This window comes from Phoca vitulina, unplaced genomic scaffold (assembly GCF_004348235.1).
Source record: "Phoca vitulina isolate PV1807 unplaced genomic scaffold, GSC_HSeal_1.0 scaffold33, whole genome shotgun sequence".
Lineage (NCBI taxonomy): Eukaryota > Metazoa > Chordata > Mammalia > Carnivora > Phocidae > Phoca > Phoca vitulina.
The window spans coordinates 16276734-16286496 of NW_022589736.1; the positions used below are offsets into that span (position 1 = coordinate 16276734).

Here is a 9763-nt window from a genome sequence, read left to right on the forward strand (position 1 = left end):
GATCTTCTGAATCTGATAATGCTTTTTTTTTTTAACCTACTGTGATAGAAGACATCCCCTGACATCCGCATTGCCTCCAAATACACCCTTATCCCTGGAACCTGTGCATATGGTACCTTACACAGCAAAAGACAGTTTGCAGATGTGATTAAGTTAAAGATCTTGAGATGGGAAATCATCCTAGAATATCTGGGTTGGCCCAATGCATCACTTGGGCCCTTAGGGCAGCAGGCTGGTCAGAGTTAGAGAAAGAGGTGTGACAATGGAAGCAGAGGTCTGAGGGATGCAAGGAAGGAACCAAAGTCCAATGAATGCAGAAAGCCTCTAGAAGCTGGAAAAAGCCAGTGAATGGCTAGTCTCCAGAAGAAACACAATCTCGCCAACACCTTGGTTTTACCAAATAAGACTTATTTCAGACTTCTGGCCTCCAAAACTATAAGAAAATAAACTAGTATTGTTTTACACCACTTCGTTTGTGGTAATTTTTATAGCAGCAAGAGGAAACATACCCCTACATAGAATGGATGAAGGAAATACCCATCCATAGCCATGGAGTCTACATGAGCTTCAATCACAGGCTGCCATTTTTGACCAGGGAGCACAGATAATGTTACAAATAATATCCATTCCAAGGAAGTTGGCCAGGGCCTTTTTGCCTGGAACCTTCTCACTAATTAGCGCAAATGGTCTAAATGCCACTTTATCCTCCTGCAGCAAGACCCTCTTAAGATATATGGCCCTTGGGGAAATACAAATCAAAACCTCAATGAGATACCACCTCACACCAGTCAGAATGGCTAAAATTAACAAATCAGGAAATGACAGATGTTGGCAAGGATGCGGAGAAAGGGGAACCCTTCTATGTTGTTGGTGGGAATGCAAGCTGGTGCAGCCACTCTGGAAAACAGTATGGAGGCTTCTCAGAAAGTTGAAAATAGAGCTACCCTACGACCCATCAAGTGCACTACTGGGTATTTACCCAAAAGATACAGGAAGTGATTTCTGAAGTGGTTTTCAGAAGACACGAAAGTCAACACGTTCTTAAGTTCAGAGAAGCGGGAACCAAATCTAGCCCTACATTCTTCTCTCTCATGAGAAACAGCTTCCCTCATTCTGATACTTATCAAGGCAGGAACATATTGAACTCATTTAGCAATTTCACGGACTATGGATTTTATATTCAGCAGGAATAATGGCTAGAAATCACTGGTTCTCTAATTTTATGGTTCAAGAATTAGGATTTCTGAACATATGTCATCAAGATAACGCGTGACAGAATAGATCAAATCCTTCTATGATTTAAAATCTAGGCATTTAAGCATGACTGACCCCTTTCTTTACCATGATTAGTGTGCACATAGTAAGAAAGAGGGGGGCACCTGGGTGGCTTAGTCAGTGAACTGTACTTCTTGATTTCGGCTCAGGTCCTGAGATCAAGCCTCGAGTTGGACTCTGCACTCAGCACAGAGTCTGCTTTAATTTCTCTCCCTCCCTCTCCCTCTGCCCCAACCCCCTTGCTCTCTCTCTCTCAAATAAATAAATATATCTTTTAAAAAAAGAGGGAGGGAGGGGGAAGAAGAGAAGGAGGAAGAAAAGTGGGGGAGAGAAGGAAAAGGGGAGGGGGACGGGTAGATAGGAAAGGAGACAGAGACAGAGACACAGGTATGATGGGACTCTAGGAAAAGTTGCTGGGGATGGGAGTCTGTTGGCTGTTGAGGAAGAACATAATGGCCTCTCCCTCTTAGGTAAGTCCATCAGAGGCAGATAGACACCCTTGGTCATAAGAAGAGTATAGACCTTTTATAACCCAAGGAAGGCTACCTCTCCCAATAATCTTTAGCATGTACAACTACTAGTTTTAGAGAAAGAGGTAGAGAAATTTCTATAGGATCCAAGGACCATCCCAGGAAGAAAGAGAAGACTCCATCCTTTTTGAAGTTCAACATTATTAGAACTTCTCTGATGGGCAAGAAAGGACACCAAGAAACCTCAAAAGGAAATACAGTGATGGGGGGAGGGAGAGTCCGTACTGGAGTCTAATGGTGGTGAAGCAAGATGAGCCATGGTGGAGTGTGCAGAGGCAGGAAGGAGCCTGTGGTCCTGCCATCTTGGTCCTGCAGGTGTGCTCCATGAGGGACTAATGAGTTACCATCTTGGGAGCCCATGCTGGGCACCATTGAGGTCTTTACTAAAATCATAGGGTGTCTCAGATTGTAGGGTCAGTTTTCCAAAGTGAAGCACTGAGAGTTGAAAAGCTGGGGTCATTCATTGAACTTCTAGAAGTAGGAGTCAAGTGGGAGCTGGGAGAGAATGCAGTGGGGGAGGGCCCTTCCAGGAACGTGGAGAAGCAAAACCAGAAAAGGAAGCTACAGACCACAGAGGGGATGGCCTGTTGGAGCAGTGACAGTCCAAATCCTAGGAATGGTGCAAACACCATCGCTTTCTGTGTCCTAGTTCTTCTTCCCAGTCAAAAGCATCTCGTACTTTCTTTTTGCCATACTGCATGGGGACCCTAGGAGAAGGTACGGAGTATAACTGACCCCATGGCGGGGAAAGGGGAGAAAGGCACAGAGCATACCATTTTCCAACGTGGAAAGTCAAAAAATCAAAGTGTATTAGAACTGAAACAAGCCTCAGAGGACCGGTGGCCCAACAGTTGAGGAAATCCAGGCCCACAGAGGGGTGAGGTATGCCCGAGGCTTCACCGTGGCTGAGATTCTAGGCTTAGCCCAGACCCCTTCTGCATACCACCATGGTGTCTACCTGTAACAAGTCTGCTCAGGAACAAGGGCAGAGGAACCTCTCAAAGGCCCTGGCCCAGAGGCTGATAACTGTACATTCAAGTCATGTTACTGTCCTTCTGCTTAGTTATGGCTATAGCTACTTCTTGTCAAATCCCCTAAGAATAATTGATAGTGAGAGCTATACATTACTAGCTGTCAATGGAACAGTTTGGGCAGGGACTATACATGGCCCGAACTGATACCCTGATGACCTCTGAGACAACACACAACCTGTTTCCTCTGAGGCATCTGCAGGCCAGGGTGTGTCTGAGCAGGGCAAAGGGGCAGTATGGGAAATCCTACGTCTTCCTTACTCCTTGGCCCGGATTCTCTGCATTTGGGGTGCATTCCACTTAGGTGGCCTCATCATTATAAGCACTGTTCTCTGTTCTGTGTGTTTGGCAGCAACTTTGGCCAAGAGCAAGGCTTCTGAGCGCTGTCTTCTGCACCACCAAGGCAATAAGCCAAGGGCCAGAAGCACAGCCAGGATGGACCAGGAGAGGTTACGCCCCAGCCCTTGGGCCAGCTGCAGGCCTGTGGGAGTCACAGGCACCTTGAGTGGTGTTAGGGAGATGTCAGGAGAAAGGATGGGATGTGAGAGAATTCTCTGGGAGGGTAGGAAGAGGGAGTGATGGGGTGCAGGTCCTCAGAGCGTTCGCCAATCATCCCAGGTGTCCACAGCATTACCACTCAACTCTTGTAAAAACTGTCGGCACCTTGATTAAGGAATAGCAGCTCACAGAAAAGCTGGAGTTTACAAAATCTCCCTAGAAAGGTGTGTTTGGAGGTGACTTTTGAGACACCCATTCAACGCCCTCCTACCGCACTTACGTTTGCATTTGGTATCCAGTATTTCGGGGCAGCCCCCCCCAAAATGTGCCACTTTGGTATGTGGATTATTTTGAGCCAAAGGCACTTGAGACCCTGTGGGCTCACAAGAAACTTCTGCCCCTCCCTTAATCACATAGAAGAATCTAGATGGAGGGTCTTTCCCAGAATAAGGGTTAGTAACAGAGATAAATTGTCTCTGAGTGACCCATCTGTAGGGTAGAGCAAACATCTGCTTACCAAACACCTGCTCTTCTTATCACTCTGGGAAGTGCATCCTCTCATCTGAAGTCCAGACCCCCGCCTCCTCCCTGGTTCAGAATGACACACACCTCATTTTGTCTGACTGTCTTTGGAATTCCCATGTCTGTGTGGATTCCCCGTACACACACCTCTTAAATTCCATTCTCTCCTGTTACTCTGTCTCATGTCAATCTGATTCTTCGCCCAGCTGGAAGGACCTTTGAGGGGACAGGAGTTCTTGCTCCTGACACTGGCATGCGGGCGCATGCTGCTGCCAAGGACCCCTTCCCATGGGGCCCACATGCCTGCCCGCCTACTTTCATGGCCTCCACATCCCAGTCATCTCTGCAGCTTCTCTTTTCCTGCCTGCCATTTAAATATGAGTGATCTCGGGGCTCTGTCCTAGCCCACTTTCTTCTCCCCTTGAACCTGAAATCCACTGACTCAGTGAGTCCGTGTGTAGGCTTAGGGGAGAAGGCCCACAGCCCCCATTAAAACAGCATTGGGTGCCAACATAACAAATAGTCATGGGCATGCTTCTAGAAAGAAGGGCCACAGTACATGTCCGATTCTGGTGGAGGCCCTGGGCCCCTGCTCTGCCTCCATCCCAGGGAAGAACACTGCTCTCTGCTCTCCACAAGGCCTTCTCACTCCATCCCTTGGCTTCAACCGCCCCACAACACAGACAACCCCCAACTACTCCCAGACACTCTCCTGAAACCCAGATCCCTATGGCCAAAGACCTGCTGGAAATCTCTGCTGGGAGGCCGCACAGGTACCCCAAACCTAACAGTCCAGAACTCAACACATCACCATTCCCCCTAATCCACTCCCCCTCTTGTGTTTTCTATTTCAGTAAAGGACACAACCCTTCACCCCACCCCATTGCCCCAGCCAGAAAGCTGGGAGTCATCCTGATTCCTGCCGCCCACACTCCCCAGATCCAGTACATGGCCAACCCCAGCCCCTTCTCTTCAGCCCCTCACACAATGGAGGGCTGCATGGGGGCCAGAGAGCTCAGCTTCTAGAGCCGCACTGCGTGTCTTTTTGTCATGACACATTTAACTTCTCTGTGCCTTATTTTTTCATCTCCAAAATGCAGAGAATAATAGCAATGTTTTCCTCGTTTTTGTGAACCATGCCCACATAACTGAAAATTTGAAGACTCTCAATACATCTTAAAAGCTTAGAGCAGTGCCCAGCCCTTAGTAGGCCTGCTCCCCATCCTCTCTCTCTCTCCCCTAGCTCAGCCTCCTAGCTTTCTCTGCCCCGACCCTGACCCCGTAGGCTGGGCCTTCATTCCAGAAGGCCATTCTGGTCAGCGTACCTCTCCACAGAGTCACGTCATTTCTGAAAATCAAGTCCTAGATGCTTTCAATCGCTTGCTGACAAGGTCGCTCACAACCCGTCTCCTACTTACGTCCTTGCTTTTTCCCTTAGCACCTGCTGGCCATGCTCTGCCCTCCAGCCATACACATCCTTTTCTTTTCTTCTTTGACCGTGCACTGCCCCTCCGCCGGGCTGTGGTGCAGCCTGCTCTCTCTGCCTGTCCTCGGGCCCCTGCATGCTCCATGACCTTTGCTGTGGCCTGCCCCTGGCTGAGACAGGGAAACTGAAGCCACCCTGTGCGGAAACAAAATGGTTTGGGGTTTTTGTTTGTTTTGTTTTGTTGTTGTTGTTTTTCTTTCTCTTTTTTCTGCTTCTATTCTTTTTTTTTTTTTTTAAGATTTTTATTTATTTATTTGACACAGAGAGAGAACACAAGCAGGGGGAGCATCAGACAGAGGGAGAGGGAGAAGCAGACTCCCCATTGAGCAGGGAGCCTGTTGTGGGACTCGATCCCAGGACCCTGGGATCATGACCTGAGCCAAAGGCAGATGCCCAACTGACTGAGCCACCCAGGCACTCTCTTGCTTCTATTCTTACTAGGACCTGTGCCCCTATCTTATGCATGCAATGAATGTCCTCCTTGTAAGGGACAGGAGTTAATGATTTCTGTGGAGTCTTCCAGCTCAACAGACAACAGCTAAGGAAGGACCAAGTGAGGCGATCACGCGTGAATTCCAGACCACCAGTGCTAGACGTCTTAACGCCAAGATCCCCAGCTCCAGGGAATAAATGACTTAGGATGGATACCTGGCCCCTGTCCTTGTTCTGACCAGTTGCTGGAAGCCTGAGAGGACACATGCACCACACCACAATCGTCAATAAAAAACCCCAGACCCGGAGCTAAGACGAGACTCTCTCTCCTTTCCTCCCTCTGGGTCCTGGAACCCCGCCTGCCTGCATCATAGCTAGTCATCCTTCAGAGATGTTTCCTCCGCCAGCCCCAGAGCCCCGCGAGTGAGTATTGTACCTGTAAAATTATGCCAAAATCATAAGAACGGTATCTTCTTAGTACGTCTTACATACACAGCACATAGTTGGATTGTTTTTTTTTTTAATCCAATCTGAGTATTTTGCTGTCTCACTAGAGAATTAAGTCTATTAATATATAAAATACCCATCACTGATATTTGGGGTTTACACTTGCCATCTTGCGTTGTCTTTTCAAATTATTTCCCCTGTTCCATGTTTCTTTGTGAGACAGGGAAACTTGAAGGACTCCATAAAAGTTTCCTTTTGCTCCTTTTCCTGCTCCTTTCCTGTTCTTGCTACGACCTGCACCCCCACATTATGCATGTCTCATAGTACAAATAGTGTCTGCCCTCCTTCCAAGGAGGAATGAATGATTTCTCTAGAATAGATAGCATCTATGGAAGGACCAGGTGCGAATGACCGGACGAAGCCATCATATGTATATTCCAGACCGCTGGCGCTAGACATCTCAACGCCAAGAGCCCCTGGCTCCAAGGAGTAACACCTGAGCCCTTGTCTTTGTTCTAGCCAGTTCCCGGATGCCTGAGAGGACACATACACCAGACACAAACCTCAATAAAAACCCCAGACCCAGAGCAAAGATGAGTCTTTCCTGAGTCTCCCAGACACTCGCCTGTACCTTCACTCTTTCTACACCTTCAGTAAATTCTGCTTTCACCTCCTGCTGACTCCTGTTTGATTTCCACCCTACTCTCTTGGCTGGTCCTGCAGGGCCCCCTCTGGGTCCTTGGACCCCGCCTCTGGAAAAGGGGGTGTCCAAGGACCATATTTGTCTTTACTTTTTGCTTTGTGAGAGACCAAGCATTCTTCTCTTCCCATTTGTTTGACTTACAGTGTGCTTCTATTCTTTTAAGGACTTGCCTTACAAATTAGAACGTGCATATTTATTAAAGTCTAAATTTAATCAAACCTCTAAGAGAATATAAGGACCTTCCTTTACTTGCTCCCAACTTACATGTTATTTTTGTCTGGTATTTTACTTCCATATATATTTTAAGGCCCACCAGATATTATAATTCCTATGTCATGCAATCACTGTTCATTTACATTTGCCGACGTATTTTTCATCCTTTCTTGCATCTCAGGTCTTCCATCTGGGATCATTTACTTTCGGCCCAAAGGATTTCCTTGAAGATTTCATCTAATGAGTCTCTTCCTGGTGACAAACTTAGTTTTGACTTATCTGAAAATGTCTTTATTTTGCCCTGTTTCTTAAAACCTGCCTTGAGGGGCGCCCGGCTGGCTCAGTCGGTAGAGCATTTGACTCTTGATCTTGGGGTTGTGGGTTCAAGCCCCACGCTGGGCCTAGAGCTTTATTAAAAACTAAAAAAAAAACCCCCAAACTAAAAGATCGGCCTGGAGATTTCTAACCTGGCAGTTTTTTCTTTTGGCACTTGAAGAGATCGTTACACCCCCTCTAGCTTTCTTCAGTATGACTACTGTTCCCTCCAAGACAATAGTCCACACCCACTTCCTCACCTTCCTGGCTGCTCTTAATATTTGTCCTTTGTCTTTACTGCTTTGCAATTTCATTACATCTATATGTGGATTCCTCTTTAATTTATTCCACTTGGAATTTGCACCAGTGTCATACATCAGTTCTGGAAAACTCCAAAGCATTACCTCTTGAATACTGCCTCTACCCGATTCTCTCTCTTTTCTCCTCTGGGACTCCAATCAGTTAGATGCCCCTGGTGGTTTTTTCTTGAGGGTAGAGTCACTACCATTCCTACCTAAGGATAATGTTGAGAAGTGACCCAGGACCTGGATCACGGGCCCTCGGCAAATGTCTGTTGAGTAAATCTGAGCATTGGGTAAATGTTTAATCTTCCCACACCTGCAAACTACATAGGCTGCAGGTGCTGTAAAACTTGTACCCACTCTTATGCTAACACATTACTGACAGAACGCAGATAATTTAAATGGATCGAAGTAGGGCTTCCCCACTTTAAAAATAGGGAATTGCTTTAAAGAAATGTTGAATTCCGGTAATTTTTCTAACCCTTTAATGGCCAAAAAAAAAAAAAGATGTTCAGAAAAGTCATTCATTTGCTGTGTGGTTTATACCAAACTGTGCTTTACTCTACTAAAGTTTCTTGCACTCCTTAAAAGAGGACAGTAGTGTTTTTCTACCAAGAAAATGGTAGATCCTCATGAAACTGTCATGTAAGGCTGATCCATGGTCAATGAATTTGTCGACAATGGGGTTCCTTAGTGGGAACATTCTTTCAGTACAAATATTCTTCAAAGGACAAATTAAAATTAGTCCTTTTGTTGTTAATTTTTAAATGAGCAATTATTAATATAAGTACCCAAATATAAGGTAAGGAGTTTTTCTTCAAAAGTTTTCTTTCCCCCCAAAAGATCTTAACTTGTGCTTACATTCATATGAAGTCTTGCATATTATGCGTGTCCTCTCAATTATTTTATCATGAAAAACAAAGTCCTCTTTAGAGAATATGTTACCCTAAAAGGCTCTCAATCAGTGATTGGTTGGTTATAGAGATCTGTTGACAAAACTAACACTGAAAAAAAGCAAAAAAGAGGCAAATAATCATTACTCTAGGGTTGATGACCTCACATTGGCAAAGACTACATGTCTTTGTAAACAACTTCATGATCAATTTGAAAACCTCATAGGAAGAGTTTAAATTGTGGAGAATACAAATCTAAACATAGAGGTTGAATTTTTTAAAAAAGAAATGATCCTCATACTCAGTGGATGGATATTAAAAGTGGAGGAGGGACCGTAAAGTATCTCCCAAACTGAGAAGGCACTTTGAGACCAAAAACTGAAGTAGCCCCCTCCATACAGTTTACACAGAATTGTATGCGAGGCAACTTGCTGACAGGGCATCAGCTGGGTGACAATCCATGGTAGCTGCACAGCTATTCTTTGCAAAATCCAGACCTTAGTCCAGCGATTTTTATAGAATGAGGAGAAGTGCAGTAGGGCACTGTCATGAGATCAAAGGGTTCATATGCACCTCCAAGGGCTTGCATGCCCCTAATTGGCAGTAAACCTTTAATTAGCTCTTGGTCATCACCTGTGCATCAGGAAGGAGAAAGACTATGTTACCTCTAACAGATTCCTGGCCAAAAGAAGCCTCCCCTAATCCCAGCTGTGGTGGGCATTTCTAAGGTATGTATCAATCTCCAAGGGGCCTGGAACACGCAGCCCTAAGAGAGGTCACTGAGCAAACATGAACACGATGGAGGGCCAAAGATGGAGTCGGTATTGTCTGCAAGCCTACAATGGATGCTTGGATGTTGGGGGAAATTTTCCAGTGACAACGTTATATGCAAATGAAAAGCTGTATTTAACACTCAGAAGGAGTGAAAACTGTGTGCTCTAGAAAACTTGCAGATGACGTGAATAGTGGCTCTAGTAATCACGAAGACACTGAGACAGAAGCTGCCCATAAACTATTGTTTTAAGATTTTATTTATTTGAGAGAGGGAGAGAGAGAGAGAGAGTGTGTGAGTGTGTGTGTGTGTGTGTGTGTGTGTGTGCATGAGTTGGGGAGAGG

The 9763-nt window shown here is 45.8% G+C and overlaps 1 non-coding gene across 1 annotated transcript; it reads left to right on the plus strand.

Annotated features, from left to right (window-relative positions):
* The first annotated feature begins 7466 nt into the window (after positions 1 to 7466).
* On the plus strand, positions 7467 to 7539 carry TRNAK-CUU. The gene has a single exon. It is a non-coding gene; the product is annotated as a tRNA-Lys (tRNA).
* Positions 7540 to 9763: the final 2224 nt, after the last annotated feature.